Source organism: Thermobia domestica, chromosome 2 (genome assembly GCF_964235325.1).
Source record: "Thermobia domestica chromosome 2, izTheDome1.hap1.1, whole genome shotgun sequence".
Lineage (NCBI taxonomy): Eukaryota > Metazoa > Arthropoda > Insecta > Zygentoma > Lepismatidae > Thermobia > Thermobia domestica.
The window spans coordinates 153,975,617-153,987,963 of NC_137455.1; the positions used below are offsets into that span (position 1 = coordinate 153,975,617).

The 12,347-nt window shown below is 34.5% G+C and overlaps 1 protein-coding gene across 2 annotated transcripts in view; it reads left to right on the top strand.

The window, feature by feature from the left end:
- The window catches only part of LOC145676611 (uncharacterized), a 146,259-nt gene that overhangs the window by 51,006 nt on the left and 82,906 nt on the right, over nucleotides 1-12,347 (top strand). The gene's annotated exons all lie outside the window — the stretch shown is intronic.

Genomic DNA, 12,347 nt, shown 5'->3' on the forward strand with positions numbered 1-12,347 from the left:
AAATTATAGAAATTGGAGTGTGATGAACCTTGTGTATGAGATGGTCAATAACATCATTCACGTTGTCCGTATATGCAAGTGTTCCTGAATGGCGAACATCTTTGTTGTCGGTGGAGTGCCATTTTTTTTTGCATTTGCAAGCGTTTACGAAAACTGCAATTGCTCTGGATGTTACGTATCAGACGAACTCCAAACAGAAACGAATGTTTAGAGGAAAGACTGGGGTATACGGAAATCATATACTCTTGCTTCTAAATAAATATGCAGGATTGCAAACCAATACATGAAATCACTAGAAAAATACAGAAAGTTACACTTTTAAAGGGACTGTAATTTGGAATGGGATAAAGTGGGCTGCTAAATAGTATTGCATGTAAAGAGTCTGCAGAAATATCCACAGCTATGATAATATTGGCACCATAGATTTATGGGGGTCCGAAAGTTGAAGTTTGTGATTTGATGCCATGTTTGGGGCGTAATACCTGAGGAGGGAAAAGTGCTTAAAATTGCTGCTTAGGCCACAAAGTAATTCTATATTTGAATAAACTATTGCAAAAAAATCATAACAGATATTACATGGAGAAAAAAGCGAGGACCTGGTAAAAACGCGAAGAAACCACGTGTGTAACGATGGTCGTAACCCGAAAAAATGTAAATGTTTTGATATGTTTCGTGCTAGATCTCAAAACCTATTTATGGTTCAGCAAATAGGTCCGCTTTTGTTTGTGTTCAGTTGTGCAAAAGCCTGCAAGTGGCGTTTCTTCTATCTTTCTAGCTCCATGTTCATTGCCACGTCTATATGGTATGGGGGTTAGCTCCCTCTTGCACCCACGACACCCATTGTCGAACTGGACCACGGTATTAAAACGCTTAATGTATCTGCAAAATATCATTAAAATCCAATCCCAACTACGGAAGTTAATGTGTTCACAAGGTTGTATTACTCCTATCTATCCTATCTTGCTGAAAATGGCGTATTTGTGGAAAATATTTAAATTTATTGTTGTTTCTTTTCTCTTGTATAGCATTACAGCAATAGCTCTTAGTAGTTGTAATTACAACAAGTTCTCGCAATTACACGATTTAAGCAGTGTTGCAAACTTCAGCTATGTTTATCATATCTCCGGAACGGTTTGAGATATCGAAGTGCTGTGAACGACAAAATAATTTACACATTCATATAAACCATACAAGTAACTGGATATGGTACTTATCTCAGCATTTTTCGAAATAAATGCTTTAAAAAAAATAAAATTTTCAAACCCTGGTAACTTCGTTCCTATTCATTCGAAACAAGTCATACCATGACCATGGTATCCAACACTAAAGTACTTTCGATGTGCATTTTCCTGTGCATCTCGGTTATGCTGTATTAGCGTTAGAGGCTTCCGAACTTTGGATGTTTGTGATACTATAACATCCTTAGTTTGTAACACTGAATAATAAATGTGGTATTTTAAGGTTACGTTTGACACGTTCGTTTGAAATATGTAATAATCTGACGTAGTACCATATGAAAAAATATAACCTTATAATGGATTGGCAACACTGTTTCTTGAGTCTTTCTGTTTAATACATACAAAGATGTCTCCCTCCTTATAGTTGCTTCGTGCAAAGTTTCGCTTTTCTCTCTCTTTTAGTTTGTTCCTTATAGCGGATATTCAAGATAAATTGTCCACTCTGTAGACGTGGCAATGATCATGGAGCTAGAAAGGTGGGACAAACGAAACTCGCAAGCTTTTGCACAACTGAACACAAACAAAAGCGGGCCTATTTGCTGAACCATGCGTAGTTTTTTGGATCTAGCGCGAAACATATCAAAACATTTAAATTTTTCCGAGCTACGACCGTCGTCACGCGCGTGTTTTTCTTCGTGTTTTTACCGTGTCCTCACTTTCTTCTCCATGTAATATCAGTTATGATTTTTTTGCAATAGTTTATTCACATACAGAATTACTTTGTGGCCTAAGCAGCAATTTTTAGCACTTTTCCTCCTGAGATATTATCCCCCAAACATGGCATCAAAATCACGAACTTCAACATTCGGACCCCCATAAATCTATGGTGCCAATATTATCATAGCTGTGGATATTTCTGCAGACTCTTTACATGCAATACTATTTAGCAGAAAACTTATGACCCCCCTACTTTATCCCATTCCAAATTACAGCCCCTTTAAAAGTGTAACTTTCTGTATTTTTCTAGTGATTTCATGTATTGGTTTGCAATCTTGCATATTAATTTAGAAGCAAGAGTATATGTTCTCCGTATACCCCAGTCTTTCCTCTAAAAATTCGTTTTTGTTTGGAGTTCATCTGATACGTAACGGCTTGAGCAACTGTAGTTTTCGTAAACGCTTGCAAATGCAAAAAATGGCATTCCACCGGCAACAAAGATGTTCACCATTCAGGAACACTTGTACGTAAGACAACGTGAATGATTTTATTGATCATCTACACAAGGTTCATCACACTCCAATTTCTATAATTTTCGAAGATGGTCGAGCAACCACCTCTGGACCACTTCGTATGGATTGACCCTACTGTTACCTTTCTAATTTCAACTGTTTTTGTGCTGTTGCTTTTGTAAACTAAATGGACTTTTTTTTTAAATATTCATTTTCTATTTGTTATAAAATCAAAAGTGAGATATTTTTTTATTATTATTTTGTCTACAATCACATGTCAATCCCCTGCCCAAATAATGCTAGGTCTAGCCCTGAAATAAGGTAGTCCTTTTCATTTTGTCCACAATCATATATCAATTGATTATTAAAGATCAATATTGTTTTAAAAAATTCGATTCTTAATGCTATGCAGCACATATAAAAGCAAGTATATAACACAACATAATACAACGTACATCCTTCTAATCACTAATTAAATATGCCATGATGATAATGCCATTTGATTTGAAGATATTTACAAGAATTAAAAATATGTATGAATACCTGTAAATAAAAATTAATATTCATTTACAAATCTATTAAAGTTGATTTTTCTCATCAATGCATTGATATCAAAATAGGTCACCATATAAAGTCATAGCATGTAGTAAGAATATGTGTCAAGTCAATGATAACATTTATTTATTGCAGATGATTAATTAGAGTTTCTTTGGTAAAAATATATTTACGAAGTTACTTCGTAAATATTACTTTACATAAAAGTTATGAATGAATATGAACTTAATTCAAATAAGTATCTAGATGTAAAGTTATGTCCGTCAAGTATTCTCTTCACCTATGTTTGCAACAGATTCAATATGTGCGAAAACTTATTAGAACGTAATTTAATTTAACATAGGAAACATAATAATATCTATTTCTTCTTTATTGACAAAATAAGTCTTGTCAAACTATATTTTATAACACCATTTAAAAGTAGAATCCCTTTTGAACATGATCAAATGTGTTAAATTTTGGTATTTGCATTCAATTTCATTAATACCTGGTAGTTGCTAAGTTAAAGTCATAGGCCTTCTCGCTCACAAACTACATACACATATAAACTTGGATATATACACACAAACTGTATCTGGATATAATACCAAAATAATTATGCAAAATTTAGGTAATAAAGTTAACTATGTACAGTTAGATTGATATAACAACCTTTCTATAGGTAGCTTTATTTTTGTATATTTTCTAAATGCACTGTAGAAACAGCAGGCACAGGACAAGAGTGAAATAAAACAGAAAAGATTGGACAACAGATTTTTTAAAGTTATTTTATGTATACACGCAGTTTAAATATTTGTCAAATAGGTAGTATATAATATGTATTTCATTTATAATATTGGAACCTTAATATCTATACAAGCAATAAAACATTATCTGAAATCCAATTGATAAAGCTAAGAAACTTGAATCTATAAATAATTACAAAAGATCAATTTTATTTAATTTCACTTTATTTACTTAAACAAGATAGTTCTTTCTCAATGTAAAATACAGCACCAAGAAACATAATTTACATTACTATACTACGTAGAAAATATTTCTATGCTTTTCTTTTATTTCGTTATCCAGCATTCATTGTTCATATTTCACATCTATATATTAAGCACCTACCAAATGCGTTTTGTTGTATAGAGGAAAGATTAATCAAAATCAATGACGGCTCTTGAGAAAAGCTTTCATCGCTTCAAATTAAAGAACATTTATCTAACCTACTCATTCTCGTGGACAAGAATTAGAACATTTAGTATAAATAAATAAATAAATACATTTAATTTTTACCGATATGACTGCCTTCAAGAACATCCACTGGCTAAAGTTAAAGTTACATCGAAATGAAACATTCGCCAATCTAAGGTTTAATCACAAGAAGTTTTTGAGTGGTTCTTTATGCACGAGTAAGTCCGTTTCCTGTTTCCAAATTGTGTTTTAGAGAAAATAGTAAACGGATTGTTTAAATTTCGTTCAATTGATGAATTCGGAGGCAAACTACTCATGACGCGTATACGTTTAACTATGAATCATTTAGAGAAGAGAAGACGACTGTGGACGGTTATTGAAAGCTAGGGATTGTTCAGTTATCTTTTACCTGTATAAGGGAAATCTAATAGATGCAAACATATATGAGCTATTTTTCTATAGTATCTTGCACAGTCACGAACATACATAAGTAGAGGTAAGAGTCTTTATTTCTTATGGCTGCAAACCTTTACGTATTTATGTTCGTGGCTGTACAAGATGAAAATATAATCTTTCTCTAAAAGAAATTTCTAGTATTATTACATAATCGTACTACTTGATTACTTTTTGCCTGTTTTGTAATTATAAAGTTCTGTCAGGTTTTCATCTGCTTCCTATCCCCAGCTCGTCTATATTTCAAGGTGAAAAATTAAGAGGAAAATAACGTTTTAGTGAGTGGGCTGTAATGTAGCCCACTGGTTGTGGTCGCTCTAGTTAAACGTTAGTGAGAATGGATCAAATATAGTAATTCAACGATAAAAGCGGGCTAAATTATATAACAGGATATACAGGTCTGCATGATTTACAAGTTTGAACTGAAAGGAACCATTAACAAAATGGGATAAATACACTAGACATTCGGTATTGATATCGTAAATAAGTGGACAGTACAACGATATCTTAACAAATTCGAGAACTGAGTTAAACTCTTCCAGGGTGCATCGCGTACAGGATGTCCACAAGTTATAGACTAATAAGGACTCAAGATGGCTATTAAGGCTGATATTAGCCAAATATACCAGACATTGGGTAAAACACTCAATTGCAATGCACAAATCATTTACCATTTCCACCAACTTGGGAAACGTTTGAAAAGGGACGAGGGATTCCACATAAGTTGGCTGCTGCTCAGAAAGCGACACGAACATAAATACATGTATTTCTTTGTTGTTTCCTTAGAGGATGATCCATTTCTGGACAGAGTTGAAACGTACATGAGATTTTTTAACGATACACTACGGCTATGTTGCCATTGATTGGTACCACATGAACTCACTTCCAAACAAGCATCAACAGAAGTCTATGCTCCGTGTTTGGTGGATTAATGAGTGATACCGTGCTTCATGAATTGTTGGCACCTAATCAGATGATTAATGCAACTATGTACTCGTACTAATCGGAACATTTGCATGAAAAATCGAAAATGCTGAAACCATTACTTTTGAGTCATAGAGGACAACTACTTCAGGACAACGCAAAGTAATGTTGCTTAAGTTATTCATAACATCATTATTCAACTATGTTTAAAAAAATCTAATGAATATCCATACAAGCCGGATATTAATCCGCCATATTAAGATTTGTGTTATTCGTTGACAAAGATCTGTGGGGACGCCTGTTCCGAAACATCGATAAGATGATCCAAGCACTGAACAGCTTCCTTGCTGAAAGTTCCGTTGGATTATAACACCGTGGGATCCATAATCTGCTCGAGCAATGGAAACAAATTATTGCTACTCTTGATGAAGATGATATCTGATTTTTCAGTAATCTTACTTTCTCCTTTCTCTTTGCAGGGTCAAAATCCAAAAGAATTTATTGGATTCCTAATAAATCCATAAGTAAATACTTATTTCGTCATCAAAATTACGTAATCAGTTTTATTCTAATACCGATTGTCTTGAAAAAAATAGTCCCGAGTCGTGATATCGTAATTGGTAAGGTCAAATGACTCGGGATTCATTTATCGTTGTCTTCGTTCCAGCGTGGCTTAAAGGATCACCCGGCTTCTATAAAGTGGGTGTATGGGAAAACCTAAGAGTAAAAGACGACCGGAGAATGATGATTATGTTACATCATTACATAAACTCTTATACGTGCTGAAGTTCGAGTAAATGTGGAACATAACCCTCACACTGACCATAGGACTCATTGCCTTGGCCACACTAGGAGATGTACATTTACCTCATTTTTTCATGTAGCTGTAGTCGTAATAGTATAATTTGTCATCTTGTCGTTTATTCGATGTAACTAATCAAATATTTTTCAAATTATTTGAAACTGAATTATTATTTGAATTATTTGAATTATTAGGTAATTAAAATCCATTTCTTTTATAGACATCTGAAATCTTCTCTGCAGCTGGAGGTGACAATACTTCCGACGAACTTGACTAGCTCTAACGAGGTAAGTGTGGCACCCTTTCTTTTTAACATTTTTTTTGAATATATCGATTTTGTTTACACGTAGTTTAATGTTTCTTTTGTTCATTAGAAATGGTGTGCCTTTTTATTTTATTATTATTATTAGGCAAATTCTTGTTCAGTTGTTTGATATTTGTTTTAAACGAAAGCAGTGAAGTTTATAAAAATTAAGTGCCACACTTACTTCCAGATGTTAGGAAGTATTATTAAAACATTTTAAATCTCACTTATTTGAGGTACACTTGACTTATATTTTCATTAAAAATGTTGTTTAATCGATATATTCTTCTTTAGGACAATTTCACATGAAACGCACTCATTAACTTTAACCTGATAATAGATTCTCATTTATTTAAAAATAAATAAATCTGGACTGAAATTGCTCGTCATAAAATTCACATTTTCTGTACACTTTGAAAGAATACTTTTTGTATATATCCTTCTTAAATTTATCCCGTTTGAATTTTTTAAAAAAAATAAAAAACTTTCTGAACTGAGTGTAAAGGCTGGTAAATTAGTTTAGTGATTAAGATATATTCCACATATTTTCCAGCATTATTGAACTTATCATGAAACTAAATAAATACCCTAAGATTCCACGAACTTTTCAAACAACATATTCTTTACAATTTTTACCGTTAAATTTTCTTATAAAATTGGTTAGTATTCTTTCCTTTAACATTCGTGATTTTAATTTGGAATCCGGTGGAAGTACAGAGTTCGGATACGAAGTTACACTTGCGTCCACGCCTTACATAATCTCAGTGCTGAAAACCGTTATCAGCTACAATAAATTATAAATAGTGTGTTGATATATCCCACAACCAAAACTTTAAAATATAATTAAATAAATAGAGTTGTACAGATGGTGATCAGAAAAATGGAAACACCTGAACGAAATTGCAACTTACCAGATTAATATGGTGTCGGGCCACCTTTCGCCTTCAGAACAGCCTTGATGCGACGTGGGATGGAGGCATAGAGGTCGTGAATGGTAGCAAGTGGAATTTTACACCATTCCTCGTGCAGGGCATCGGCCAGTTCTGTGAGAGAGGATGGAGGTGGAAATCGTCGCCGAAGTCGTGTTTCCAAGACGGACCACAGATGTTCAATTATGTTGAGATCTGGGGATTGGGCGGGCCAGGAGAGGTGTTGAACTTCATCCCGATGTTCCTCAAACCACGCTGCAACAACGCCAGCTGTGTGAATGGGTGCATTATCATCCTGGAAGATGGCTTCATTGTCCGGGAACAACATCCGGACCATAGGATGCAAGTGGTCTCCTAAAATTGCGACATAATCGTTGGCAGTGATTCGTCCGCTAAGTGTGACCACAGGACAAAATGAAAACCATGATATGGCGGCCCACAGCATCACCGAGCCACCATGTTTCACAGTTGGGTGGAGACACTGCAGATCATAAGCTTCTTTGGACGTTCTCCACACATAAACACGGCCCGTGGTTGGGAATAGGGTGAAGGATGACTCATCCGACCATATCACACGTTTCCAGTCCTTAACGGTCCAAGTTGCATGGTCGCGGCACCATTTGCGGCGTGCGAAAGCGTTATGGTCCCTGATGGGCGGTTTGGCCCGTGCAACAATACCCGCTTTAATACCCGGCGTGACCTGTCACACATGATTTTCTTCCGCCCACTGTTCCGCTTCCCTGATGTGGTTTTCCCGTGTGTTGTGTAAGCCGTCATCACCTTCGACACTGTCCCACGCGACACACCTAACACAGTAGCCACTGCCGTCACACTCACTCCACATAACCGTGCACCAACAATTTGCCCTCTTTGAAAATCTGAGATGTCTCCCACTTTACACTGCCTCCGTCTGCTGCAGCCACTGGACACTGCTGTTCCACTGCGCCTGACGTAGTATGGAGACCGACCTAACACACCACCACCAGCGGTCCGGCGCTGCGGGCGCCACGACGCCACTGCCAACCCATACATCTGACGTGTTGCCAACTACAGGTGTTTCCATTTTTCTGATCACCATCTGTATGTCTATTTGTTATAAACAAATGTGACTATACAGGAATAAAGATCAAATTCGAAACATTAATTGGTATATAGTCATAAAGTAATCATGAGTATTGTTATGAGTCTAGTTTGATTTTAATTATGAAAGAGTAAGTGATACGAGGAGCATTTGAAAAGTTATCGGATAGACCCACATACACAGTAAAAGCACCAGTTCACACCAACTACGCCATTATTATGACCCATATTCCTTTATAAGAACTTTGCACTACTGTCTAGATTGGTAAACAACAGCTCAAACTATAGGTAATTGTTCTCCTGCAATTACAATTGACCTCTGTGTGTGTGTTAAAAGAATGACAGAGTTTCAACACTGAGAATCATTAAATATTGGTGAAGAAAAGTTTAAAGACAGCAAATGATACCAAAAAAAAAAAAAAAGCTCTGGGACCCGATTCATCATTTTCAATTGTTACTAAGTGGATATCTCAATTTAAATGTTATCGGGAAACCCAGTCAGATGACCCCCGAAGGGCGACCAAACTATATCCCTACTGCAGACATTACTGCACGATAAGGTACCCCAGGATCATCGATTAGAGATTATGGATATTGCAAAAGGTTTAGGTATTTCAGGTGAACGTGTACTTCATATTTTTAATGAAGACTTGTGCATGAAGAAACTGTTTCCAAGATGGGTGCCACGACTGCTGACACCCAATCAAGAAAGAATCAAAGTGAAAATCACTAAGTACAGAAAAACTCAGCTGATTTTATTCATAATGAGACGTGAGCACACTAATGCACTACGAAAATGAAACGACAGTTAAGACAATGGAAATATCCTGATTCTCAAGGCCGAATTTAATATGTTTTTTTTTCTTAGGTCAAAAGGTGTTTGCCGCACCTCACCCAATACACAGCATTTTAATACAACAAAATAAACTTAGCTAACGACATTACACAGGGTCATGCGAAACGCATATTTATGAATGAATTTGTAATAAATATTAAGAAAATATGGAAATATTTTCGCCCAGCGCCCAGGTTTATATGCAACTCGTAACTCGTAAATGTTTTGAGGATTGCATATAATCGATTTGCGGTGCGTACCTTTTTAGAATGTATGGGATATCGATAAACCACCAGTAACTATGAAGATATTAAAGGATTAATTCCATTAACGAACTCAGCCGAGATAATCGCTCTAGATATCTTTTTCGAAAAACAGAATGCAAAAATTCACTTTCGTTGAAGAGTTATCGTGTGAAGTAACGGACAGATGTACATACTAACATTACAATTTTATAAAGCTTACTAGCGTAATCTTTATAATAAAAAAAACAACTTATTTTATGCATAGTTCTGTTTCGACAGTTTTGATAAATTTTAATAAATTTTGATATGATGATAGGATGTTCAGTGGCGCATATGCATAAGAGTGTTTTGCAGGGACGCGCCATGCACCATCATAGCAACGTTACTCCCTTACCCTACACAGTTGTTTACTACGAATACAACATTAAAATTTCACTCAACTTCAGCCACCAATGATTGAAGCCAATAGGCTTGTTAAAGGAATTATTACTTGAAGAGCGTTTACTCTAATTTAAATCATGCTTTTATTTATTTATTTATTATTATTATTATTATTATTATTATTATTATTATTATTATTATTATTATTATTATTATTATTATTATTATTATTATTATTTCCGTTTGCTTATTAAGTTTTCGTCCAATGTGCGCCCCTACGAAAGTTGCGCCCATATGCCCGGGCCTAATGAGTCTAGTAGTAAATCTGACCCTGTTGATTCTCCACTTCCAAAGCAGAGCATGTGTATAAAATCTGCTACGGGAGTGACCATTGCTTTAGTGTTTTAGGAGTCACTGACACCTTCTACCTGGTAAAACCATCAGCTCTCAATACTACATGTAAATCTTTTAAATTAAAGGAAAAATAACGAAAATAGGCCAATTTTATAAAAGAAAAGAAAAAAGAAAGGAAAAGAAACTCTCTTGCACTACAACTCTCACCTCTATACGGGTGTTGTTACAATGGTGAAAATGATGGGTTGAAGTGTGGTTTGCTGCCGCATCCACCATATTCACCAGATTTGGACTCGTCAGATTCTTCTCTTTCGAAACCTTCGATTTTATTCAGACAATACTTAAAGCCTCTATGGAGAAGTATTCTTTAGGGCTGAACAAATCTTGTTTCCTCAATTACATATGAGTAGCTTGCGCTCTCCGAGCTCGCTTTTCATGCTCTCCAGGTTGGGAACCACTGTTGTAGAACACCATTGTAAACATAACATATGTATTATTATTTTGAAAAAAAAACTATGTTAAACATAAATATACTCTTCATAATATAAACGCCATTCTGAGAACTTTTCAAATAACTCTCGTTTGTGAGAATAATAATAATAATAATAATAATAATAATAATAATAATAATAATAATAATAATAATAATAATAAGAAGAAGAAGAAGAAGAAGAAAACATTCAGTCCTTTGACAGGAAGTTTTCTCTATTACTTTCATCTATTTTAATGTCTTCTTGAGAACAATGATAACCATTGAAAGCGTTTCCAAAGTTTAATCATTCCTTCCGTGTATAGTTACATTTTATCTTTTGTATTTATGTTAGTTTCGAAAATTCAGTGATCATTAATTTATTTGAGTATAGACTCTGTCTCGATAAAGCAATTTTCTTGCATATAAATTGTGTTTTGAAGTTTTAAAAAAAAATGACTCTTAGTGATGTGTTATCACTAATACAGTAAATGTGCATTTTATTGAATTCTATTGGTTGTGAAAGAATACATTACATATCATGTTGTATATTGTAAGTATAACGTGCACCAGATTGTATTAAAAACCGTTTCCAAAAGCAGAAAAGCAAGGCCGAACATACTCTTTAAACCACATAAAGTAGGCCATAACTAAAACGACATAAACAAAGATCATGAACTGTCAACGGTAAATTACAAAATAACTTCTGTTTCTCTTTTCAGATGTACTACCAAATATAACAATAACTTAATAGATTTGGCTTAAATTACAAACTCGCAGTTACTTCTTATTACACCAATATCCTCGGTTTTACATAAGAAAGCTTTGATCTTAGTTAAACAGGAGACAATTAGAACTTATCTCCTACACACAACAATAAATCGTTATTCATAGTTCATAAAAGCAACATTTCTATGTAAACTTAAGGTTCCGACCTTCCCACAAGCATATCTATCCCCCTATTTAAATTTAATCCATGAAGCATTTTAGATTTACTCTTCCCCACATACACTTCTTCTTTCTTAAGGAAAAAAGATTAATTTATCGTATTATTCTCTTTCTGCCTTTTAAACTTTCTACTCCTCTTCGATTTCTTTTTCTTCTGTTCAAGTTTACCTCAGGCCTATCACAATCAAATTCATTTAACACGTTCGATGGAATGAAAGTATTATCCAACGATATAATATGCACTTTTACCTTAGGCTTTTGATTCGATACAAGAAATTTATTATACAAAGGGAATTTGTTATCAAATTTCCTGCTGCTATATTATGTTATTTCTGTGATGTGTTAAAGTCTATTTTCTTAATGTTGGTAGGATAACTGTGAACTAGTGCTATTTTAATTCTTGTAAATACTATTTTACTGAAATTAGTACTTAATTGACACAATTATTAACTTTAAAAAAGTTCTAAACTCTTAGCGTAAGGTCT